This window comes from Eschrichtius robustus, chromosome 6 (genome assembly GCF_028021215.1).
Source record: "Eschrichtius robustus isolate mEscRob2 chromosome 6, mEscRob2.pri, whole genome shotgun sequence".
NCBI classification, from domain to species: domain Eukaryota; kingdom Metazoa; phylum Chordata; class Mammalia; order Artiodactyla; family Eschrichtiidae; genus Eschrichtius; species Eschrichtius robustus.
In genome coordinates, this window is record NC_090829.1 from 58,646,185 (window position 1) to 58,673,698 (window position 27,514).

A 27,514-nucleotide genomic window follows, 5' to 3' on the forward strand; every position below is an offset into this window, starting at 1 on the left:
TGTTGAAATTATGCAGTGTGAATTAAATTAAGGGAATTAAAAGTCAATACAGAAAGAAATAAGGAAAATTCCCAAATATGGGGAAATTGAATTATGTGTTTCTGAGTAACCTATGGGTGAAAGAAGAATTCACAGGGGAAGTTAGAAAATATTTTTAACTGAATGAAGAAAATATTTTAAGCTGAATGAAAATAAAAATACAGCATATCAGAATATTTGGTATGTAGCTAAAGCAGTGCTAAGAAATTAATTTATAGCTTTAAGTGCTTATATACTAGAAAAGAAGAAAGGTGTAAAATCAGTTATCTAAGCTCCTGCCTTAAAAAGCTAGAAAAGAAATAGTAAGTTAAGCCCAAAATAAATAGAAGAAAGGAAATAATAAAGATCAGAGCAGAACTCAGGTAAGTAGAAAACAGAGAAAACCAATGAGATGAAAATCTCAATCAAGTTCAGTAAAATTGATAAACCTTTAACTAGAATAATTAAGAAAAAAATGTAAATTAACAGTATTAGGAATGAGATGTTATTACAGATACATAGATACTTAACAAGATAATAAAAGAATATTATGAACAACTTTACACCAACCAGTTTGACAACTTAGGTGAAATGGACAAATTCCCTGAAAAATACAAATGACCAAAAACTGACTCAAGAAGAAATAGAAAATCTAAATAGACCTATATAGAATAAGGAAATTCAGTTAGTAATTAAAAACCTTCCAACAACAAAAAAATTCAGGCCAGTGGCATAATTGGTAATTCTGTCAAACACTGAAGAAAGAAAAAATATAATTCCTATCCAGATTTTCAGAAAATATAGGTGTAAGGAGAACATCACAACTCATTTTATGAGGCCAGTATTACCTGGATACCAAAGCCAAAGAAAGACATTGCAAGAAAAGAAAACTAGCAGCGAATATTCCTCATGAACATAGACACAGAAATCCTTAACAAAATATTAGCATATTAAATCTAGCAATATGTGAAAAGGATAATACATCATGGCCATGTGGGATTTATCCCAACAATGAAAGACTGGTTTAACTTAAAAAAATCAATTCAGGGTAATACATAATGCTAATAAGATAAAGTTGAAAAACTGTATGATCATCTCAGTGGATGCAGAAAAAGTATTTGATAAAATTCAACATAAACACATAATAAAGTCAGCAAACTGGGATGAAGGCAACTTTTTCAACTTGATAAAGAACATCTATGAAAACACAACTAAAATCATACCTTATGGTGAATGATTTTGTTTTTCCAATTAAGATCAAGAACAAGGCAAGGATGTTGCTCTCACCACTTGTATTCAGCATTATACTAGAGGTCCTAGCTGATGCAATAAGAAAAAGAAATGAAAGGACATACAGAATAGAAAGGAAGAAGTAAAACTGTTTTATTCACAGCTGGCACGTGTGTAGAAAGTTCTAAGGGATCTGCATTAAAAAAATTATAGAACTAATGCATCAATTTAGCAAGGCTGTAGGATACAAGATAATTAACAAGGATTAATTATATTCCTATATACTAGTAACGAACAATCCAAAAATGAAATTAAAAAACAAAACCACATTAGCATTATGCAATTACTTAGAAATAAATTTAACAAAAGATATGCAAAACCTGTGCACTACAAATTTTTGCTGACAGAAATTAAAGAAGACCTAAATTAATTGAGAGTTACATCATGTTCTTGAATTGGAAGACTGAATATTGTTAGGATGGCAGTTCTTATGAAATTGATCTATAGAGTCAATGCAGTTTCAATCAAAATCTTGTCAGTCTTTCATAGAAATTGAAAACCTGGTTCCAAAATTTATATGGAAGTGCAAGGACATAAAGCAGCCAAAAAAAATTTTTTTTTAAGTATGAAATCTGAGGACTTACAGTACCTGACTTTTTGGACTTGCTGTAAAGCTACAGTAGTCAATATAGTACAGTATCGGCATAAGGATTGACATATAGATGGATGGGGAGGAAATGAGAGTCTAGAAATAGAACCATGCTTAATGTAATTGATTTTTTACAAAGACACCAAGGTAATTCAAGGAGGAAGGAATAATCTTTTCAAAAAATGGTGCTAGGATGACTAGATATCCATATGGAGGAATTTTTAAAATTCTTAACACTGTCTTCACACTAAACCCAAAAATTTATTCGAAATGGATCCTAGACCTAAACATAAATGATAAAAAAATAATCATGCTAAGTGAAAGAAGCTAGACACAAAAGATTACATACTGTATGATTCCATTTATATAAATCTCTAGAATAAGCAAAGCTATCGTGACAGAAACCAGGTTATTAGTTACCGAGGACCTGGGGTAGGAGTGGAGATGGACTGTAAAGTAAGAAAACTTTTCAGGATGAGTAATTAAAGTGTTTTTAACTTGATTGTGGTGGTAGTTTTCGCAACTGTGTACATTTGCCAAGACTCATCGAATTGAATTTTAAGTTATACCTCAAATAAAGCTGAAATAAAAATAATACAATCATGTATTTTTAAAATACTATGAAAAGTTAATAAAAACAGCAGTTTACTACCCCTCGTTTCTCCTGTCCTGTCCCCCTAACCTGTCTTGTCCCATGTCATTCTTCAGAAAAACCATTTTCAACTGTTTTATCTACTTCTTCTATTTACCACCTTATAATAATGGGGTATATATACTCATATCTCTTGGTCCACCAATATTTAACATACATTGATTTCCTCTTATAACATGATTTTAACTCTCAATGCCTTTCTTCACCTTATCTTGTCATCCTGATGTATTTAATTATTACTGGTTAACCATACCTAGTGTTTTCATTATTATGACAATAAAAGTATTGTTCAACAGTGAAGCAAACAACGCATATGATTATGTCTTTTCTGGTACAACTTTTGTTGTTGATGCTGTTTTAATTAAATAATTACCTCAGTTTAAAATTTTGCTTAGTTAAGGTTGCATCCGAGTCTGTCTTCTCAGAGGCTTCAAACCATCTTTGTAATAATAACTTTCACCTGTAGGATAAGTAGCTTGGTTATTTTCCTAAGATACCTTCCTAGAGCCTTCAATTTTTCTGATTTAATCTTCACTGCCCTCTAGGTCTGTTTCACAGCTGTTGTCTTATGACTTCTCTTTGCTCTTATCCTGGAAATTCCCTACCCCTGCTTCCTGTGTTGGAGGCTTGATTTCCCATGTCCCATACCTTCATGGTGTACCCTCTCATTTACAGTACCATACCCTCTAGTGGCTTCCTGAAAACGGATAACTGAAGGGTAAATTGTTTGAGATTTTACATACCTGAATATGTCATAGTCTACTCCTGTTGTTATGTGGATACTTTTGGTGAGCATAGAATTCTAGATTGAAAATCATTTTTACTCAGAATGTTTAAAGTATTGCAGCTATAATATATTCTGGCGTCCCGTTTTGCTATTGCATGATCTAGTGCCATTCTGGCTCCTGATCTTTTATTTGGCTTGTGTGGGGGGTTGGGGGGTAGGGGGGTGTCTTTAGAAGTTATTATTATCTTCCCTTCAGGCCTGGTGTTCTGAAATTTTATGGCACTGTATCTTGGTGTGGGTCTCTTCCTTTATTGTGCTATGCACTCAGTAGGTCCTTGCTTTCTGCAGACTTACATCCTTCAGTTCTTGGACATTTTCTTGCCTTTCTTTTTTGATATTTTCTCTCTTCTGTTTTCATTGTTGTTTCTGGAATTCCTACAAGTCAGATATTACACTTCCTGAATTGCTCTTTCTGGTTTTTTACCTTTCCCCCCTATTACTCATCTCTTTCTTTTTATTCTGCCTTCTGGAAAATTGCCTTGACTTTAAACTTTTATTGAATTTTTTTTTCAGCTCTTATTCTCTGATTCTTTTTTTCTTACTGGTTCCTCTTCTGGTTAATGATGCAATATTTTCTCTTATCTGAGAATATTTTAATTAGTTTCTTTGACATTTTCTTCTGTCCCATCATTCTCTTTGTTTCTCAGCACTCCTGTTTTGTTTTGGTCTCTGTCTTTAATATTGGAAGCTTCCTCAAAAGCATAAAGATCCTTGGCTGTCATTCATATTTAAAAAGTATTAAAAGCTGATAAAAAGCTCTGAGTTTGAGGGCAGAGCTCTTGTCTGTTAGTGGACTGTGCTGTAGGAAATCCTTAAATGTCATGATCTTTTTCTATGTTGGTCAGTTTTGGCTTCTTTTCTGGAGAAAAATCTACCATCTCTTATGTGGGGCTGCTTATATGTTCTAGAGGTTTACTGAAGAAAGGGGCTTTGAATCTCATTAGACTTTCAAGTAATCCTCTGGTTTTAGTCACAACTTTACCCTTTGCTATTTCTGTGTCTATTTAAGTCCAAAGATTTTGAGGTTTAGTTTTTCCAGAAACTATGCCTTCTGATTTCTGAAGGATTGGGAAGTCATTGACTACGCTAAGAGGAGTTGGAGACCTGAAGTTCTAATAGTTCCAGGTATTTCCTTGTCCTGAACCTTTCTTTCTTTTTTTTTTTTAATAGATCTTTATTGGAGTATAATTGCTTCACAGTACTGTGTTAGTTTCTGTTGTACAACAAAGTGAATCAGCCATATGCATATACATGTCCCCATATCCCCTCCCTCTTGAACCTCCCTCCTGTCCTCCCTATCCCACCCCTCTAGGAGGTCACAAAGCACCGAGCTGATCTCCCTGTGCTACGCGGCTGCTTCCCACTAGCTATCTATTTTACATTTGGTAGTATATGTAAGTCCATGCCACTCTCTCACTTCCTCCCAGCTTACCCTTCCCCCTCCCCGTGTCCTCAAGTCCATTCTCTACATCTGCGTCTTTATTCCTGCCCTGCCACTAGGTTCATCAGTACCGTTTTTTTTTTTTTAATTCCATATATGTGTGTTAACATATGTTACTTGTTTTCCTCTTTCTGACTTACTTCACTCTGTATTACAGTCTCTAGGTCCATCCACCTCACTACAAATAACTCAGTTTTGTTTCTTTTTATGGCTGAGTAATATTCCATTGTATACATGTGCCACATCTTCTTATCCATTCCTCTGTCGATGGACACTTAGGTTGCTTCCATCACCTGGCTATTGTAAATAGAGCTGCAATGAACATTGCGGTACATGACTCCTTTTGAATTATGGTTTTCTCAGGGTATATGCCCAGTAGTGGGATGGCTGGGTCATATAGTAGTTCTATTTTTAGATTTTTAAGGAACCTCCACACTGTTCTCCTTAGTGGCTGTATCAATTTACATTCCCACCAACAGTGCAAGAGGGTTCCCTTTTCCCCACACGCTTTCCAGCATTTATTGTTTGTAGATATTTTGATAATGGCCATTCTGACCAGTGTGAGGTGATACCTTATTGTAGTTTTGATTTGCATTTCTCTAATAATTAGTGATGTTGAGCATCTTTTCATGTGCCTCTTGGCCATCTGTATGTCTTCCTCGGTGAAATGTCTATTTAGGTCTTCTGCCCATTTTTTAATTGAATTGTTTGTTTTTTTGATATTGAGCTCCATGAGCTGTTCATATATTTTGGAGATTAATCCTTTGTCCATTGTTTCATTTGCAAATATTTTCTCCCATTCTGAGGGTTGTCTTTTCGTCTTGTTTATGGTTTCCTTTGCCGTGCCAAAGCTTTGAAGTTTAATTAGGTCCCATTTGTTTCTTTTTGTTTTTATTTCCATTACTCTAGGAGGTGGGTCAAAAAAGATCTTGCTGTGGTTTATGTCAAAGAGTGTTTTTCCTCTAAGAGTTATATAGTGTCTGGTCTTACATTTAGGTCTTTAATCCATTTTGAGTTTATTTTTGTGTATGGTGTTAGAGAGTCTTCTAATTTCATTCTTTTACATGTAGCTGTCATTTTCCCAGCACCACTTATTGAAGAGGCTGTCTTTTCTCCATTGTATGTTCTTGCCTCCTTTGTCATAAATTAGGTGACCATATGTGTGTGGGTTTATCTCTCGGCTTTCTATCCTGTACCATTGATCTATATTTCTATTTTTGTGCCAGTACCATACTGTCTTGATTACTGTAGCTTTGTAGTATAGTTTGAAGTTGGGGAGCCTGATTCCTCCAGCTCCGTTTTTCTTTCTGAAGATTGCTTTGGCTATTCAGGGTCGTTTGTGTTTCCATATGAATTGTAAAATTTGTTCTAATTCTGTGAAGAATGTCATTGGTAGCTTGATAGGGATTGCATTGAATCTGTAGATTGCTTTGGGTAGTATAGTCATTTTCACAGTATTGATTCTTTCAATCCAATAACATGGTATATTTCTCCACCTGTTTATATCATCTTTGCTTTCTTTCATCAGTGTTTTATAGTTTTCTGAGTACAAGTCTTTCGCCTCCTTAGGTAGGTTTATTCCTAGGTATTTTATTCTTTTTGTTGCGATGGTAAATGGGATTGTTTCCTTAATTTCTGTTTCTGATTTTTTGTCGTTAGTGTATAGGAATGCCAGAGATTCCTGGCATTAATTTTGAATCTTGCAACCTTACCAAATTCATTGATTAGTTCTAGTAGTTTTCTGGTGGCATCTTTAGGATTTTCTGTGTATAGTATCATGTCATCTGCAAACAGGACAGTTTTACTTCTTCTTTTCCAATTTGTATTCCTTTTATTTCTTTTTTTTTCTCTGATTGCCATGGCTGGGACTTCCAGAAATATGTTGAATAAGAGTGGCGAGAGTGGACATCCTTGTCTTGTTCCTGATCTTAGTGGAAATGCTTTCAGTTTTTCACCATTGAGTATGATGTTTGCTGTGGGTTTGTCATATATGGCCTTTATTATGTTGAGGTAGGTTCCCTCTATGCCCAATTTCTGGAGAGTTTTGATCATAAATGGGTGTTGAATTTTGTCAAAAGCTTTTTCTGTGTCTATTGAGATAATCATATATGGTTTTTATTTCTTAATTTGTTAATATGGTATATCACATTGATTGATTTGCGTGTACTGAAGAATCCTTGCACCCCTGGGAGAAATCCCACTTGACCATGGTGTATGATCCTTTTAATATGCTGTTGGATTCTGTTTGCTAGTATTTTGTTCAGGAATTTTGCCTTTATGTTCATCAGTGATATTGGTCTATAATTTTCTTTTTTTGTGATATCTTTGTCTGGTTTTGGTATCAGGGTGATGGTGGCTTCATAGAATGAATTTGGGAGTGTTCCTTCCTCTGCAATTTTTTGGAAGAGTTTGAGAAGGATGGGTGTTAGCTCTTCTTGAAATGGTTGGTAGAATTCGCCTGTGAAGTCATCTAGTCCTGGACTTCTGTTTGTTGGAAGACTTTAAATTACAGTTTCAATTTCATTACTTGTGATAGGTCTGTGTATATTTTCTGCTTCTTCCTGGTTCAGTCTTGGAAAATTGTAACTTTCCAAGATTTGTCCTTTTCTTCGTGGTTGTCCATTTTATTGGCATATAGTTGTTTGTGGTAGTTTCTTATAATCCTTTGTATTTCTGCGGTGTCAGTTGTGATTTCTCCTTTTCCATTTCTAATTTTATTGATTTGCGTCCTCTCCCTTTTTTTCTTGATGAGTCTGGATAAGGGTTTACCAGTTTTGTTTATCTTCTCAAAAAACCAGCTTTTAGCTTTATTGATCTTTGCTATTGCTTTCTTCATTTCTATTGCATTTATTCCTGCTCTGATCTTTATGATATTTTTCCTTCTACTGACTTTGGGTTTTCTTTGTTCTTCTTTCTCTACTTGCTTTAGGTGTAGGGTTAAATTGTTTATTTGAGGTTTTTCTTGTTTCTTGAGGTGAGATTGATTGCTGTAAACTTCCCTCTTAGAACTGCTTTTGCTGCATCCCATAGGTTTTGGGTCCTTGTGTTTTCCTTGTCATTTGTTTCTATGTATTTTTTAATTTCTTCTTTGATTTCTTCAGTGATCTCTTGGTTATTTAGCAGCACACTGTTCAGCCTCCATGTATTTGTGTTTTTTACAGGTTTTTTTCCTGTAATTGATTTCCAATCTCATAACGTTGTGGTCAGAAAAGATGCTTGATACAATTCCAATTTTCTTAAATTTTCTGAGGCTTGATTTGTGACCCAAGATGTGATCTATCCTGGAGAATGTTCCGTGTGCACTTCAGAAGAAAGTGTATTCTGCCATTTTCAGGTGGAATGTTCTATAGATATCAATTAAATCTATCTGGTCTATTGTGTCATTTAAAGCTTGTGTTTCCTTATTTATTTTCTGTTTGGATGATCTGTCCATTGGTGTAAGTGGGGTGTTAAAGTCCCCTACTATGATTGTGTTACTGTCGATTTCCCCTTTCATGGTTGTTAGCATTTGTCTTATGTATTGAGGTGCTCCTATGTTGGGTGCATAAACATTTGTAATTGTTGTATCTTCTTCTTGGATTGATCCCTTGATCATTATGTAGTGTCCTTCCTTATCTTTTGTAACAGTCTTTATTTGAAAGTCTATTTTATCTGATATGACTATTGCTACTCTAGCTCTCTTTTGATTTCCATTTGCATGAAATATCTTTTTCTATCCCTTCATTTCAGTCTGTATGTGTCCCTAGGTCTGAAGTGGGTCTCTTGTAGACAGCATATATAGGGGTCTTGTTTTTGTATCCGTTCCCCCAGTCTGTGTCTTTTGGTTGTGGCATGTAATCCATTTACATTCAAGGTTATTACCAACATGTATGTTTCTATTACCATTTTCTTAATTGTTTTGGTTTTGTTTTTGTGGGTCTTTTTCTTCTCTTGTGTTTCTCGCCTAGAGAAGTTTCTTTAGCATTTGTTGTAAAGCTGGTTTAGTGGTGCTGAATTCTCTTCGCTTTTGTTTGTCTGAAAAGCTTTTGATTTCTCCTTCGAATCTGAGTGAGCTCCTTGCTAGGTAGAGTAATTTTGGTTTTAGGTTTTTCTCTTTCATCACTTTAAGTATATCCTGCCACTCCCTTCTGGCCTGCAGAGTTTCTGCTGAAAAATCAGCTGATAACCTTATGGGGATTCGTTTGTATGGTTTTTTTTGCTTTTCCCTGGCTGCTTTTAATATTTTTTGTTGGAATTTAATTTTTGTTAGTTTGATTAATATGTGTCTTGGTGTGTTTCTCCTAGGGTTTATCCTGTATGGGACTCTCTGTGCTTCCTGGACTTGGGTAACTATTTCCTTTCCCGTGTTAGAGAAGTTTTCCACTATAATCTCTTCAAATATTTTCTCAGACCCCTTCTTTTTCTCTTCTGCTTCCGGGACCCCTATAATTCGAATGTTGGTGCATTTAGTGTTGTCCCATAGGTCTCTGAGATTGTCTTCAATTCTTTTCATTCTTTTTCTTTATTCTTCTCTTCTACAGTTATTTCCACCATTTTGTCTTCCAGCTCACTTATTCATTCTTCTGCCTCATTAATTATGTTATTGATTCCTTCTAGTGTATTTTTCATTACAGTTATTGTATTGTTCATCTCTGTCTCTTTGTTCTTTAGTTCTTCTAGATCTTTGTTAAACATTTTTTGTATTTTCTCAATCCGTGCCTCCATTCTATTTCCGAGATTCTGGATCATCTTTACTCTCATTACTCTGAATTCTCTTTCAGGTAGATTGCCTATTTCCTCTTCATTTATTTGGTCTTGTAGGTTTTTACCTTGCTCCTTCATCTGTGACATATTTTTTTGCCATCTCATTGTTTTTTTTCCTTTTTTTTATGAGTGGGATTGTGTTCCTGTCTTACTGGTTGTTTGGCCTGAGGCTTCCAACGCTGCAGTTCGTAGGCTGTTGCGTAGAGCTATGTCTTGGTGCTGAGATGAGGACCTCTGGGAGACCTCACTCCGATGACTATTCCCTGGGGTCTGAGGTTCTCTGTTAGTCCAGTGGTTCAGACTCGGAGCTCCCACTGCAGGAGCTTCGGCCTGACCACTGGCTTGTGCACCAAGATCCCACAAGCTACCCGGGGTGGTTTGCTTGGGGGTTCTTCCTATCTCCTCGGGCATCGGGGTCCCCCACCAGCATCCAGCAGGCACCCTAGTTGTGGCGAGATGTGAGCTCTGCGTCTTTCCACACTGCCATCTTGACTCCGCCCCTCCCTGGTCCTGAACCTTTCTGAGGTTCTGTGGGAATTGGCTTGCTTATTATCTATAGACACTTAAAGTTAATATTCCTTACTTGACTTACCATTCTTTTTTCCCCTGTCTGAGCTATTTGTAAATTACAAAAAAAAAAAAAAAATTAGCTCTTTGTCATATATGTTGCAAATATATCTTCCCAGTTTGCCAATGGTCTTACAATTTGGTTTATGGTACTTTTGCCAAAAATCTTTGACTTTTTAGTCATATTTCTCTATCTTTTTCTGTATGACTTCTCGGTATTGTAGCATTAATATATAAATAAACCATAGTTTTCCTTTATATGAACAATAACCAATTATATAATGGAAAAGAAGAACCCATTCACAAAATTAACAAAAAGATCACTTATCAGCAAACAGTTATCTGTTTTAACATTTACCTGTTAATAAACCATAACAGAACTTACATAAAGAAATCTTTTAAAATTCTACTGAGAAGGCAAAAATTTCTTTGACAGGATACAGAAAGCACTAATCATAAAAGAAAATTAGATAAATAGGACTATCAAAGTTAACATTTTTTGCTTATCAAAAGACAACAGGAAGATGAGTAGACATGCCACAGAATGGAAAAAAATATTCTTAGTACTTGTAAGTGACAAAAAAACTTATTTCCTGAATATATAAAGAACCTGAAATCAACATTTAAAAAAATCAACTACTAAATAAAAATGGATAAAAGACACAAATAGGCATTTCACAGAAGATATACAAATGGCCAATAACACATGAAAAGATTTTCAACATCATTAGTCATTAGTAAATGCAAATTAAAACAATAGTGTTTTAATTTGTGGAGGTATCACTACCTACCCAGTACAATAGCTAAAATTAAAAACTGATACCACTAAATAGTTATGAGGATGTAGGGCATCTGAAACTCTCTTTTATTGCTGGTGGGAATACAAAATGATCAACCACTTTGGAGAACTGGTAGACAGTTTCTTATAAAGTTGAACATGACGTTTACCTTATGTATCAGGCATTTACTAAGACCAGGTTCGATGATTTGCTAGGAGGACTCACAGGACTCAGCATGTAGTCATACTCATTGCTGTGATTTATTACAACAAAAGATACAAAGCTCAGTCAGCAAACGGAAAAGGTTCATTGGGAGAAATCCGGGGGAGACCAGGTGCAAGCTTCCAAGGGTCCTCTCCCAGTATAGTCATGCAAGGTACATTTAATTTCCCCAGCAAGGAGTTGTGACAACATGTGAAATGTAGCCAATCAGGAAAGCTTGTTAGAGATTCAGTGCTGCGCAAGTATAGCTTTAGAGGCTGATCCCTCTGCCCAGCACATACCCAAATTCCAGAAGGAAAGCAGGCATTAGACGTAAACCATATTGTTTCCAATGAACAGTTCAGGTACAGTGAGCCACTCTTATCAGTTAGGGGGTGGGAATCCTCCCAGTATCCAACATCCAAATTCCCAGACACTAACCAAGGGCTAGCTTTGCAAGCAGAACTTTCTAAGCATAAGCAGTCAGTCTATACTCTGTAGAACCCAGCATTTCACTCCTAAGTATTCACCAAGAGAAATAAAAGTATATGTCCACTAAAACAAAAACAATAAAAACTGATGTAAGAATGTCCATAGCCAAAACTGGGAATACCTCCAACAACTGGAGACTGGATAAACAAGTTGTAGTATATTTTGGAATGCTACTTGGTGATTTAAAGGAACTGATTAGTGATACATTAACAATGTGGATAAATCTCAAAAATAATGAAGGAAAAGAAGCCAAATACAAAAGAGTATGTACTGTGTGATTTGATTTACATGAAGTCAAGAACCAGAAATACTAATCTATAATTACAGAAATCAAAATGTGATTGGGGCATAGAGAGAAGTTAATTGGAAAGGAGCATGAGGGGACATTCTGGGGTAATAGAAATGTTCTATATCTTGTGTGGTGGTTACATAGGTGTAAAAAGTTATTAAAAGTTATCAAACTTAACATTTACGATATAAGCAGTTCATCGTATGTTAATTATAATTCAATTTAAAAATAACTACTGAGGAACACTGAAAAATAGATGTGGAAATACATACTTGAATAGGAAGATTATTTTGTAAAAATGTCAGTTCTATCTCAGCATAAATCAGGTGTTCTTAATCAAAAATATGACCAAGTTTTGCTTTGAGCTGTTTTTGAACTTAACAAAATGATTCTAAAGTTCATCTGGAATTGAAAGTCGAGTTTAATGAGACTGTGAGGGACTAGAGGGAAGGCATTTGGGTTGAATTTAAAGAATGATTGAAATGGCAATGAATAGGAATGGAGATTGAAGGAAGATCATGGACCCTATTTACAAATGCAAAGAAGACTGAAGAGAAAAGATTGATCCAATGGGATTAGAGTTTGGAGTGTGGGTGGGGAGGGGGAGAGTAAAGGCAGACCATTGTTGTAATGGTTCATGAGGCTTTTGAGTTTGAGCTATATTTTGTAGATACTAGAGAGTCATCATATTATTTTAATTGAGTAACGGTATAATTAGATGTGTGTTTTAGGTAGCCACTTCTAGTGACACTGTGGATAATGAATTGGGAAGGGGAAAAATTAAATAGTGTATGCTTTCAGGGCTATTTGCCTTAGTTTATACTGCCCACTTAACCTGCTGTGCCCTCTGTACCTGCCAGAAATCCTTTTCATTTCATCTTATAGAAAGCAATTGCTTAATGAATGCTTGTTGAATTATAAACAAGTCATTGTTCCATGTGAGAACTCTTTAGGACCTAATAGTGATAGAGAAGATGGCCAAAAAAAAAAAAAGGATGAATTTGAGGGCAGTTTAGTGGGTGGAAGTGACATCATGCAAGAGGAGTTGAGAATTCCAAAGGTTCTAACCTTGGAGATTGAGAGAGTGGTGATGTCATGAAAAATCCCCACATTTGAGTAGTAAGCAGAGTAAGAGGTACCAACAAAAGAAGCAATTAAAGGAGGCCAGAAAAATATCACAGAAAGATTATTTTGACTTTTTATTGAGGAAACTTTGGGGAAAAACTTTAAATCATTTATAATATTAATAGTTCCTTACCTTTGTAATTTTAATTTTTTAATTTTGAAGGTATTTTAACATGAGACATAACATATGAACCTGAGAACTTTTTGACATTTACCATTGTAGAAATATCCACTTTTAGAATGTTCTCTATGTATACTGTATTGTAGTGACTTTGTAATAGGTGCTCAAATAGCGAGAGAGAAGTAGAGAATGTGTGAGTGACACATGTGTGTATGTGTCTGTATTTTGTCCTGGGAAAATGACATCCTGACAGGACAGAAGAACAAAAGAACAGTATTGAAAATAGCTAGAGTAAAGGTTGTTTTTCTGTCACCACACAGCAGATATGGAGAGTGGTAAAAGCAGACAGATGGACAGCTGTGCTAGTTTTGGAGTGTTCTAATAGAGAAAAGAAACATTCTGTTCCTTTTATTCAGAAAATGAATTTCTAGGCTAAATTACTAGTTTCAGTAATAAGTTTCATATTCTGACCAAAGAAACATTTTTTTTTACCCTGGGGATAATGACTCATGCTCTTCTCAGAGTTTTGCTTTTGTGGAAACTAAAGTGCAGTCATAAATACAGCACTGTTATTTGGATCTTAGTGTTAATGATACTATTGTGAGTAGACTAGTGATGGGTAAGAACACTAGTATTGTAAGGCCAATTGTAACAAAGGAACCAAGCACAGGCTTTAATTAGCTGATTCCTAGAGATGTAAAAGTCGATTAAAAATAAAAACTAATAAGCTAGTTATCATGATTTTGTTGATTATGCTATACAAATAGAACATACTTTTATCTTTTTTAAAAAAAATACTTCATTGTTTTAAAGACTTTGTGACAGAAGGTAAATTTCTGACTTCCAGTAGTGACAGTGGAGATACTTTATTTTCTTCTGTGCATTTTTTTCTTATATCACTCAAAATTGGTATGAGAGTATCAAATTATAATCACATAGACCATAAAGTAACTATCAAATAATAGAGATTATTAGTATTGACTAGATAACTTAAAAGTTTATGTTCCAGTTTTAGTTTAACCTTAATCTTGTAATTTAAGAAATAGAGGTTTAAACGTGCTCTTTATGTGCCGTAATAGAAGCTCTCATGCTGAATTTTCACCACATCAGGATTCTCCAATGTGTCCATTCCTGTAATAACCATTATTGAGCACATACACAAAAGTCTCTGTTAATATCCCCCACAGTGTCTCTCTTCAACCTAGGAACTTTCCCGTATCTCTTCACTTTAATCTTTGCAATCATTCTCTTTCTTGAGATACTACTCCCTAGTGAAGGTTTAGAATTTTAGCTCTTTAAGTTCCCTTTTTCAAACTTTCTTATGGCTCCCTCTGTGCATTTATTTTGATTTCAGCAAAATTAACTAATGAATCATAATGTGTGAAGCAGTTGTTGGGATAATAATTTAATGACTTACATTCAATAACCAGTTTTAAAGTTTTTGTCAGTTGATACATATTAAAGAAGCACTTTAACTTATTGAATTATAAGGTAATTTATTGTTTAACTTTATGCCTTAGGTGGTCAACTGATGACATATTAAGCAGCAGTGGATAAAATGGAAATATTCTACTTACTGATCACTTATTTTGCTGTTTATACACAGTTACACCCATTTCAGTTTGTCATTCTCATTGCTCTCATGTTAAGGTATAGTAACCATGATTTCCCAGATACTTGGTACATTGTACTGTATCAAGTATACATGAATAGTAAGTGTTTGAAAAGGCAAAGTGAAACCCATCTACTAATATTTCTCTTCCATCATTAAATGGATTCGAAAGTATCTTACTCATATTGTGTTGGCTAAAAAATTGAGTTTTTAAAAAAATATCTATGCTTACATGACTCCACATTGTTGTTGTTATCATTCGTAGGACTGCTTCTCTTCACATCTTGACTAGGTGATGCTTGTGCTGCAGTTAAGCTACCCTCTCTGTGATTGCGCTTCTGGGAGATCTGCATTCCTTTGCTTGCCAGACAGCTATCCTGTATTACTCCAAATTTTGCTTTAGTGAAGTAGCCCGTTTTACCAGATATCAAATACTGAAGTATGATAAATCACTATTAAATTTGGTCAATAATTGCTTGCAGGGGAGTTTTTCACCATTACAGTAAGTATAATACTAAAGTATTCTGTTATTGCCAGAAAATGGAGCAGATGGCAAGGAGTTACATCAGAATATAATATTACTGTTTGGTCTTTATCATTGAAAAAGCAAAATTTTTAAATCAAGTTTCTACTGTATTTCATGTCTTTCATCCAGTGTTGTAGCATCCCTCTTGAACTGTATTGTTACCTGTAGATAGACTTGGGTGGCACTCATTGAACAAATAATACAGTATCTTACATTAATTAGAGTATAGTTTGAAGAAAATGGAACATTTTCAGTTAACTCTCTATAGGTTTATTTGATTAAGTTCAGTAAAACTAGGGACTGCTTGTTTTGGCCAATAAATTTGGCATGTGAAATAAGCAGATTAAAAATAGACATTATATGATCATCTTAAGTGAAATTTAATGAAGTAAAATGTGAGTGCCCTATGCATTCTATGCTTTGTATCTATTCGTAGAATGCCAGTAATATATCAATAGATATGACATAAAAGAAAGAATACTTGAAGAGATTACTATAATGGCCTCTAAGAAGGGTAACCAGTTCAAGGAAAAGGGTGAGATTGTGATATTGGGACAAAAGGATAATAGCAAGGGTAGATAAATAACTAGACAAAAATGTCAGGGACCTATGTATTGATATGATAACCAAGGTTGTGCAGTACATCTTCGGCCAGATTTCCCCAGTCTAATCTAAATTAAAAACTAAAATATATTTTCATGACACTGTATTATACTGATGCTTAATTTTGTAATACAGCCATTGGGGACTATGCCTTAGGATGAATGAAACTAAAGGTAAGACCCTTCTAGTATTTTTAGTAAAAGTTCATTGGATAGTACCTGTTTCCACAGAAAATATACTAAAATTAGAATGACAGCAGACTAGCATGGTCCCTATGTAAGGCTAATACACACATTCAAGAAGTACTCCATATTTTTAAGTTAATGTTTTTATTTGACTCACCAGCAGGCTGTTTTCCTGCCATAAAGGAAATTGGTGGAGTCCAGTTGTACTTTCTCCTTAGCCTGTGAGTATTCCCAGAATCACCACCATGATCATTGCAGCACATTCCAGACCTTGTCATTCAATTTTTAAAATATTATCCTTGCAGCAGCCAGTTACAGCAATGATATATAAATATATGCTTTGTTCATTATTTGTGTGTGGTAGTATGTAATAATAGTTACAGACACCATAGCTTAAGTTTAATGACACTGCATAAAACTCAGGAAGTAGAGAAATCCATTGGAAACTGTAGACCATAATGAAGCTTTATGATTGGCCCCTCATCCTCTCTCCTAGATAAGTTTGGCCTTGTGGCAGATAGTACAATCTATAAACTTTGGAATGTTAAGTTGGTCAAAAATGGAAATAATACTACCAAAGTAAAGAGACTTTCTATGAAATATATCTGGATGCAATTAGGTGAATATATTATGTCTGCTAGTACCCCTAGTCAAAGTTGCTAGCTCCAACTTCATTGGGTCAAACTAGAGTGAAAATTTACTATTTTGGTATTTAGGTTGTTTTTTTCCTTTCTCTATGGATACTAACTACTTGTTCTGTACAAGGAGGACAGAGCAACTCATTCTACTGAGAAATCTGTAGCTGACACAAGTTTTACTTTGTTTATCATGATAGCATAAGACTTGTTATGCAAGGACTCATCTTTTCATCATTGTCAGGAAAGACCATAAGGTTAATCAGTGGGGTGCAGACAAGTTTCAATACATCTAGACACTAGAGAGGTACCACCAGAAGGAATAGTAATTGACTAGAAGTCCCAATAGTGACCAAATTGTCTTCATCCTATGACGTAAGGAAATAAGGTGGCTGTTCATTCTTGATAAAGAGAAGAAAAGACAAAGAACAGTGTGAAGCAAATGTTTTCCAAAAGTTCATCTGCCCTCACCCATAGTAGCAGGAGAACTTGAAAGATGACTGTTGAGATATTCAAATCCATGGAAAGGCTTATGAGGGCATTATGCTAAACCAGAAAGAAACAAAAATAAAAGAGGAAAAGCCATTTGTAAACTTCAGGAAGAGAAGTTCTCATTCCTGATGACTTTCAGAAACATCTTGCCTTCAGCTTATTACAGGTCTTTAAAAGAATCAAGTCAAGTGAGCTAGAAAACACATTGCTAGTGTTACCTTTTTCTAGATGTTTTAACTTAATTAAGATGTTTACTCTAGATATTCTTAAACTCTTTAATGAATTTATCTAGATGCGCCCTGGATGAGGTACTCTTTTGTCTCTTCAAAAGAGTACATCCAAGTCCCGGATAGGTGTTAGCTTCATTAGCGTAAGAAAGAGTGAAGTTATGTTTTGTGAAGCCCCCAGGCTTTTGGAAGAAAAAGAGGGGAGGGGCTTCCCTGGTGGTGCAGTGGTTGAGAATCCGCCTGCCAATGCAGGGGACACGGGTTCGAGCCCTGGTCTGGGAGGATCCCACATGCCGCGGAGCAGCTGGGCCCGTGAGCCACAGCTACTGAGCCTGCGCGTCTGGAGCCTGTGCTCCGCGACAAGAGAGGCCCGCGCACCGCGATGAGGAGTGGCCCCCGCTTGCCACAACTAGAGAAAGCCCTCGCACAGAAATGAAGACCCAACACAGCCAAAAATAAATAAATAAATTTAAAAAAGAAAAGATGACTACTATCTTTAAAAAAAAAAAAAAAAATGAACCCATCAATCAAGAAAGGAACAGTGTGTAGTTAGCATCATCTATATAACTCCAAGTAATAAACAGACTTTATTTCTGAAATATATGGGACATGAGCCTCATTTGTAAAGGGGAATTAGAAAGGACTGTGAGCCCTATTTTTTGGTTATCATCAGTAATAAGTTTGGTTATAAACTTTGACTTGTAAGAGATTAAGCTTTCAGGACCTTTTCTCTTCATCTTCCATGGGAGCTAAAATTTTTGCGTAGCAGGAAATTGGAGTAACATTTCAAGAACTGCTCCATATTTTGCATTTCTTTGTAGTAGGCCATGCTTCCTTACTGGGCTGTTCCCTTCATTGATCTCACATTGGTTAAATTTTCATGGAGGCAATCAGGTGCATAATTAGGCTTCTGTTTTCACTGTTGTGTTGAAGTATACTCTTGACCCTTAAATGTAAATACAGCTGCCAAACTTAAATATCATAGAGTTGTTTCTCTCTTTATATAAAAGATACTACTTTGTAACCATTTTTCAAGGAATGTATCTTTTTTCTCATTAAAAAATTACCCTTTACATTATACCAAATTTCCTTTAAGTATTGCTTCTGTGAACTAAATAGTATCTTACTAAATGTACATTAGCTATGTTGTTGGTTTTTAGCCCAAAAAGATCATGGATCATCACTGCTTATTTCCAGTCAATCCAGATATGATTAAAAGGCATTTATTTTAACATGAAGAGAAAGTTGGTAGTATGGTCTATTTCATTCCCCTTTACTTCTTGCTTTTCCTCACTGGTCGTTTTTTTTTTTTTCAGTCCAAAGAGCCAAAAATGCTTGTTACCATGACTTTGCATTTTTATTTCTATTATTCATTGCAATTTTCCCCCTTTTTCTTTAGATGAGAAAAACCAATAGAATCTCATGTGTAAACTTAAAGAAGTAGATTTTACAAATTATGTATAGCATAATTCTAAAATAAGAATTTTTGTATTTCCGTCTGCTTTTGTCTTATGTCTCGTGTTTTATCATTATTGAAATATGTTAGATGACCATTTGATGCTTATGCTCTGCTGAGAATGTACGGACTGAGTTAGACACAGGCCTCATCCTTTAGGAATTTCATGTTTCAGTAAGAATACAGAGACAAATACAAAGATGAGGACAGAGACATCTGTACAGATATCAAATATGTCAATAAAATATTCTGCATCAAAAATATTTTTTTAAATCATTTTTAAAAATATCTTTCATCTCCTTACAATAGGCCTGAAACAATAAAGTTCTGTCCCTTTCTGAACACATGGATCTAGATAGCATTGATCCAATAGATAAGAGAGAGGGAACCTTTATTGAATTTTTATGCTCCAAGCACTATACTAAGGATTTTTTTACATGTATTATCTCATTTAATTCTTATACCATCACTATGAGGTAGTAACTTTTTTTTTCACTTTGTGCAAATAAGGAAACTGCCTGAAATTTCCTCTCCTGGGGAAGTCTTAATAATTGCAGAGTTCTTCATAGAGTCAGCAGAGCTGAGGGTGATGGAGCGAGCAGTGATGTGAACCAAAGCAAAACCCTCAGGTTAGACCATTTCTGCTCTGCCATTAAAATAAGACTGTTTTCATATATGCTACTAAATACTGAATAATACCATAATTGAAAAAACGTAGAGGTTTCTAAAACGTTTTCAGGTTCCTTGGTTATTCATTTGTAACAAGTGTTAAGATGTTAAAGCTTAAGTCACTGGTTAGATTCTCTTTATGGAATGGTTAGCTTTGTTCGTTTCTTTGGGCAGAAAGAGGCACCCTTAACCGTGTCCACCTGTGTTAGCAATGCTTGCTATTAGTCACAAGGTGGCCTGGTTAAAAAAGAGGAATCGAAGAATTGGAATTTACTACTCTTTTCTACAAATAGAAAAATAAGGCAAACTATTAATGTATTTTTTATTTGAAGTATTAGTCATTCTTTTAGTTCTGTATTTTGAAATCATAATTTACCAAATACTGCCATCTTGATCTGAAAAAGTAAATGGGAATTCTAGAGTTACCTGATTTACAGTTTACTTCTGACTGCCTGCTGCCTGATTTATATGAAGCTGTGATAATCTGTCTTGACTCCCTCACAAAGATGAGAAAAATATTTTCTGGAAAACTATGTCAGTGTGGAATCATTTGTCCTGTTAAATTGTGTGATACTATGAAATATCTCTTATTGTATTTTCCACATTAACTATATTTACTTCATAATCCTGTCCTTCCAATTTTCACCTCTATTAATATTTAGGCCCCTTTGAGCTTAAATTTTAAGAAATTTTAATTTATCCTATCACACAGTAAAATTTGAATTTTTATAAGTTCAAATTGGGAAAATTAGTGACTATATTTTGAGATTTGGTATGTTTTCTTTATGTATCTATATAAAATATGAAAGTTAAATTTAAAATTTAATAATCTAAGATCAAATATTTATTCATCTATATTTCACCTTATTAATGACTTATGTTTGTTTACCACATTTTTTTTTAGTTAAGCGTTTTTTTATTAATTCATTTATTTGGCTGCGGCGGGTCTTAGTTGCGGCACGTGGGCTCTTCGTTGCGGCGCTCAGGCTTCTCTTCTGGTTGTGGCGCGCAGGCTCTAGAGTGCACGGGCTCAGTAGTTGCAGCGCGGACTTAGTTGCCGCATGGCATGTGGGATCTTAGTTCCCCAACCAGGGATCAAACCCATGTCCCCTGCGTTGGAAGGTGGATTCTTAACTGTTGGACCACTAGGGAAGTCCCTGTTTACCACATTTGATTCTGCTGCACATTTGTTCACATTTATTGATAATCAAAAATCTGTCAGTAGAGGGACCTCCCTGGTGGTGCAGTGGTTAAGAATACGCCTGCCAATGCAGGGGACACGGGTTTGAGCCCTGGTCCGGGAAGATCCCACATGCCGCGGAGCAACTAAGCCCATGCGCCACAACTACTGAGCCTGAACTCTAAAGCCCGTGAGCCACAACTGCTGAGCCTGAGTGCCACAACTGCTGAGCCCTAGAGCCACAATTACTGAGGCTGTGTCCCACAACTACTGAAGCCCGCATGCCTAAAGCCCATGCTCCGCAACAAGAGAAGCCCATGCACCACAACAAAGAGTACCCCCGCTCTCTGCAACTAGAGAAAGCCCACGTGCAGCAACAAAGACCCAACACAGCCAAAAATAAATAAATAAATAAATTTATTTTTTAAAAAAATCAGTATAAACATTGCTGACCTAGACCTTAATTGTCATTATTTTAAAAATCCATTAGCAAGACCCTTCCTAAGCCCATCTATGGACCTCATGTTAGGGAATGCTTATGTTATATAATGCATTAAATCTCTGAAATGTATTTTCATAACACCTTTTTTATAGCACTACAAATTTAATAGTGAAAAAGAATTGCATCACCTTCTAAAGGAATTTAAATTTTCTATATACTGGTCATGAGAACTTGATTTTCCAACCGGAAGTTGTTAAGGTCTGCTGTCTGAATCACTAAAAGAATGAGTTAAATCTGTTTTCTCATGATATGCTTGTAAAGGTTAGTGAAGGACAGCACTTTGAAAGAAATGGATAATACGCATCCTTCCAGAGCTCGTGTATATTACAGCTGTCTGTTTGGACTCACTCCAACAACAGCTCAGTGACTCTTAGAGGAAGAGAATTTTAGAGGCCCTAACTGGGGCTCAGAATAATTGTACTGAAAGACACTTGCTTCCCATGCATAACCACTGCAGTGAAATTTGTTTAAAATGGTTTCTTATCCCTTAAATCCAATAGGTCTCTCACTGCTTTTGATTTTCCTTTACAAGGTATCTTTGTCTGTCTCTTTTCTTGCTTATTACTGTTGCTACCACTCTTTTGTTCAGGGCCTTGTTACATTTTCCCTGGGATAATTTCAACAAATTAGTTTTCCTACTTACTCATTTATGCTGTAGGATTATAGTGACCCAAATAAAGACCCTATCCTGGAAAAGTTCACAGTCTATCAGGAAGTCAAACATGGATGTAGATAATATAATAATAACGTATTAAGGTACAATTATAGAAATACATATAAGACGCTGGGTAACATTAAGAAAGGAAGTAATTAACTCTGGAAATAAATATTAAAGAGATTAATCAGACCATGGAATTATTGAGATTTAAATCATGTTATTTCTGTAGTAAGTGTAGAGGCAAGTTTTTGTTCTCTTGTTCTAAATAAACTAAAGATTCATTTGTAATTTTTTAAAAAAACAGAAAAGTTTATTTTCTAGTTAATGAGCAAACAGATGCAGCTGAGATGCAATGGTGGCAACTGAGTTAGCCACAAAACTACTTTAATGTTTTCCTGTTGACCTATCTGAGAATGAGGGTAGAAAATATCTTGTCAACATATGTCTAAATATATATACATTTGTAAATGTGTCAGTGAAATCAGATAACATTTGTTAAATGTATCAGTTAAATAAAAAAATGGTGTTTGTAAAACCTTTGGTCATTCAACAAACATTTATGCAGCTTCTATGTTTGTGGGACATATATCTAGAAAATACAAGGTGCTTATTTTAGCAAATTGTGGCTGTTTGGGGTGATTAAGCTGCAATCGAGTCAGTATAGATATCCCCTAAATTTGCAAGGGTACACTTAAAAATAGCTTTCTTATTTTTAATGACTTTCTGATGCAGATGTAATATTGATATTTTAGAAACAACTATTTTAAACATAATATACTTCTGAAATTAAAATCTGAATTAAAAATATATAAGATATGCTTTATGTATATTTTAAAGTAATCAAGTTAGAAAAAGTCTCTGCTGTCTTAGCCTGTGTTTACAGAGACTCATAATCCACAGTCAACTAATAGTTTTCTGTACTCTGCCTTGGTGATATTGACTCTAGAGTATTGTACTAGATTTTGGTTGCTGCATTTTGAGATGAATATTATTAGCAAAAGAACACATCCAGTGATGGCAAAGAAGATGACAACAAACTATCTCACCTGAATTATGGTTAAAGGAATTGGGGTTAAAAAACCTAGGGAAAATTCTAATCTCTGTCAATGTGTGAAGAGATAGAGAAGGCAGAACTGTTGGAATAAAGAAGTTTAGGAATAACAACCTTTAGGAATAACTTTAGAAGTGCTTCACAAAAACTTCTACATCAGATAGTGAGCTCCTAACACTGAAAATATTTAAGTGACTTATGAGATACTTGAGCATTTGAAGATTTTAACTTCACTGGCTTAAAATTAATGTCTTTGTTTTTGTTTTCAAAGTACTTAGATTGAAAGTATAGGGTTGTGGTTGAAAAGGCAGGGTTGGGATGACTTATTAGCCAGTGTGCATTTAGAAAATTCTCCAGTTGCTATCAAGTAATTCTGATACCTTTTCAGAGGTAGCAAACTTTTTCTGTAAAAAGCCAGATAGTAAATATTTTAGGTTTTGCAGGCCACATGGTCTCTGTAGCACCTGCTCAACTCTACTGTTGTAGTGCAAAAGCATCGTTGACAATACGTAAACACGGTTTATTGGCTGTGTTCCAATTAAACTTTATTTACAAAAGCAGGTGGTGAGTTGGATTTGGCCTGTGGGCCATAGTTTGACAACCCTTGCCTTAAATGATGAAATCGGGAAATAACATTCTAATAATATAAATGGAGAAAGGCTTTCAATTTAGGAGTTAAAAACAAATTGTCAAAATGTCATTGTCTTTTTGGGCTGAAAGAGTGCACACTAAGTGTTCAAAATACTGAGTTGCCCATTGAAGTAAGAAACCTTTCACTATAAAAGTCAAGTGACAGTGGAGAGTCTGAGACTATTTTCTACTGTTCATTTCTGCTGCATATTTTGTCCTTAAAGGTGCGTTTACTCCTGCTGAGCAATATCATCCATCCCGCATGGACTGCTAATGCAGACAGACCCAACTCCTACCAAGACATAAATGCAGGTTCAGGCCTTCTAAGAACAAAAAAGACTTTCAGTGCCTCCTGCCTAAGCACAGTAATTTTTAACAGTAATTTTAATACCAGAACAAGGAAGTAAACAGAAGTCTCTGATCAGCAAGGTATCTGTTACATGTTTTGTTCTAACCTCATAAAGCAGAGGTTCTCATATCATTTGGTCTGTTGGCCTTTAGCTAATAGGCTGTTAGAAAATGATGGTCAAATGTGCATGCTGACTAGAAATGAATAACAGAAGAACAGGAGGCTACTCTCATAAGGCAGTCTGGCCACAGCTGAGAAGTGACCATTGACTGCTAGAAAACCACGGGGTGAGAGCGTTTTTAAATCACAGTCTCCAACCTGGGGTCATTGGTTTTAGGGTCAGAAATACCCTCAGACTCCTCAGTAATACTGAAAAGCTTTGCTATCTTGTGTTTTAGTATAGCACAGCAATTCATTTTATAATGAGGACTGTAATTCATCAAGAAAAGGGTAAGTTGTGAAATATATTTATATATACTCTTTTAGGAAAACAGAACTGCTCCAGTTGAAATAACTTATTAGATATATTTAAAAATTAGGATAAGCAAAACCAATTTATTTCCTAACAGTTCTGAATAATTGTGATTTGTCAGTATGTGACTATTTAGTCCTGGCATTCTGAACTCAAAAGCCCAATAGAGTAGTTCCTTGACTCTTAAAGTGTTTTCTTTTTAGCAAATACATTTTTGTCGCCTCAGACCTCCAAATTGCATAGATTCATATTTTAAATATTAATCTTAGAGTGATTTATCCCCCTCTACTGCTTTTCAAATAAGTTTTTTTTTGTAAATAGGTTATGCCCTTAAGTTTGGATAATTCCACCTTCTTTATCAACATTTAATTTTTTCTATAGTGTAAAGGCCATTTATTTAAAACGTTATATACTCTGATTTCTTAACTTTAGGGATTTTCCTCCAAATTTGGGAAATTGAGAAGATTAAGTTTTTATACCTTGGTTTAATGTTTATTTGATTATATCCTATATTTAAAAACAAATTTTTAAAGAAATCTGAATTTAAAAATCATGAAAAATATGTCATGTCATTCTCATGTTCAAAATACTTCAGAGACTCCCTTTTACTTAGAGTATACTACATAAAATTCAAACTCCTTAAAATGGAGTCTGCCCACCTTTCTGGCCCCTGCCTACCTCTCACCCCTCCTTCTTTATCACGTATCCTACCTATTCTCATGCACTTCAAGTAATAAAAACAACTTGTATTGCTGGTAAAAGGTGCATTCTTTCATGGTCTGTGACTTTGCACACATACTCTTGTGGCAGTCTAAAACACCCTTCTCATCTAGCTCTCCCATGTCCAAGCCACCTCTTCTCTGCAAAATCCCTACTAATCTGTAATACTCAGACTTCACCTCTGTGATGCCTTCCCTAGCCTCCTCAGGCAGTCGGAGATTTCCTGTGACTTTTCCAAAGTTCATATTCTGCCTTATAACAATTTTCCATTGTTAAAGTTGTTCCTGTGTCTTGTCTTTCCCCAGTAAACTCAACAACCAAAGAGAAAGCATCTATTTACCATTGTTTTCATACTATTTAACCTAGAACCTGGCACAAGCAAGTATTTCTCCAAAAAGGAGGATTCCTCACACCTAAGCCATAAATAGCTGTACCAATTAAATAGGGATACTAGGGGTTTGGGGAACTAGAAGCAGCTGCAAAAGTACCAGCATCTGAGCCACATTCTAAACTCATCTGTGAGCCTTGCAATACCAGTGCTACCTTCAAGTTTCAGCACTTGACACTGGCGCTGCTTTATGAAGCTGAAGCTCCTTATTTACTTGCCTCCCTCTGTAAAAGAACCCAAGCCCCTTTTTCCCATCCCTAACTGATGCCAGTCCTGAATAACTCATAATAGCTTGAAAAGACAATATGGGTATACTTAACAGGTTTATTAATAATGTTTAACATTTTTGAGTGCTTACAGTGTGCCAGTCTCTTTGCTTACATGTTTTTCATATATTACCTCATCTAATACCACAGTCTGATGAAGTATATGCCATTATCCCAACTTAACAAATTGGGGCAGGGGGCGGCAGGGGTGGGGAGTGATATAAGGTGCCGTGAGATGAATTAAACTGCTCAAGGCCATGCAACTGTTGACTAAGGCAGACAGAATGTGAATCCAGTATAACTTCAGAGCCCATTCTCTTATTTACCACCAGTGAATATTCCTGCCATAACTGAAGTCCAAATAGCAGCATGGTTATAATGTACACTTTGAAATCATCTAGACCTGGATTCAAAATCCGTATCTAACATTTACTGGTGGCAAATTACTTCTCTGACCTTCGGTTTTCTCATATGTAAAATGGTTATTACCTACACCAAAAGGGTTATTGCCTGCATAAGTGCAAGATATATACTAAATACTAAGTGTTAGCTCCATTTGCCTCTTCTACACTTCTGTTCTTGTGAGCTCTGAGGGAATGGTTTGAACAGAATAAGGCCTGGCAGAAGAAGACAAATAAAGTTAGCTTCCTCTTTCTTCTGTATAGTACTACCAGAGTGTCGACCAGTGCCTGCCTTCCAGGATCGCCAAGTGTCTTATAGCTGTGATTGAATTTATTCTCTTAATGAGAAGGGCGTGTCTTGAGTATTTACTAGTTGTTAATTGCCCATAAATATACTATAGTAGAATAAGGATTAGAATCAGTGATCTCCTGTTGTACTAGACTTCTCTTTTGCTAATTCTTAGGAAACATATGGGACTCTGGGGGTTGTTATTTATTATATATAAAATAGTTGCCTACATGATTCCGTAACATAGATCAGTTAGTGCCATTGAACAAAGAAAACTATAAACACAGCTGCTGTTTTAGTGTGGTTTGTGGTTTGGTTTTGTTTTTGTTTGAACTTTTTTGTGCAGGCAGATCATCATTTAAAAGTAGTCATTTGGCATTTTCCCTTGCATTCTTCAAATTTTTTTGTATGTTTTTAAAAAGCTTAGCTTAAGTCACTTTATAATTATGCACTCAAATTGATCCATCTGGTCTTTTTGCTAGCCAATGAATTTTCTTTTAAAAATATAGAAAATAGGATAATTATATTTTAAATCCTATAACTTCAGTGAGTCCCTTTTATAAATTTGAAGAAAATATTTTCAAGTATTAAAAAATAATTTTTTATTCCTTATTGTTTTTCAATTGATTTCTGTATTTCCAGAGGTAGGGAGAGGGCTTGAAATTTCTCCTATTTCTACTCCTCACCTCCTTCATATGTTATAACTCTGAAGCATACCATAAACACTTGTTTGCAACTGAGAAGGGGTACAGCAGAAATGTGTGATCAAAATAGGTCCTATTGTTCTCTCTAGGTTGCACTGGCTGTGAGGAGAAAGATGGATTGTAGGGGGCAAATGTAGATGTAGTAAGACCATTTAGGCCTTTGCAGTGGTCCAGACAAGAAATAGTAGTGGCCTGACCCAAGGTACTAAGAGATTCAGGATATGGAATTAACGGAATTTGTTGATGGATTAGATGTTGGCGAGTATGACATAAAGGAGTCAGAGATAGGTTTCTGGATTAGATATATCATGCTCTTCACCTCTTTCTCACTGTGTTTGTTCAACTTCTGCTTATCCCTAAAGAATTTAGTTTATATGTTACCTCCTATGGAAAACTTTCCCACTC

General features: G+C 35.4%; 1 protein-coding gene and 1 pseudogene across 2 annotated transcripts in view; both read left to right on the plus strand.

Annotated features, from left to right (window-relative positions):
• The window catches only part of PIK3CA (phosphatidylinositol-4,5-bisphosphate 3-kinase catalytic subunit alpha), a 102,068-nt gene that overhangs the window by 38,920 nt on the left and 35,634 nt on the right, over positions 1-27,514 (plus strand). Inside the window, exon 2 of one of the 2 annotated variants that reach the window (XM_068546272.1) lies at positions 19,341-19,459. The exons of the other annotated variant lie outside the window; for it this stretch is intronic. The gene's annotated coding sequence lies outside the window, so the exon portion shown is untranslated. The remainder of the gene's footprint in view (positions 1-19,340; positions 19,460-27,514) is intronic. 2 annotated transcript variants of the gene reach the window in all.
• On the plus strand, positions 16,057-16,152 carry LOC137766846 (U6 spliceosomal RNA; annotated as a pseudogene).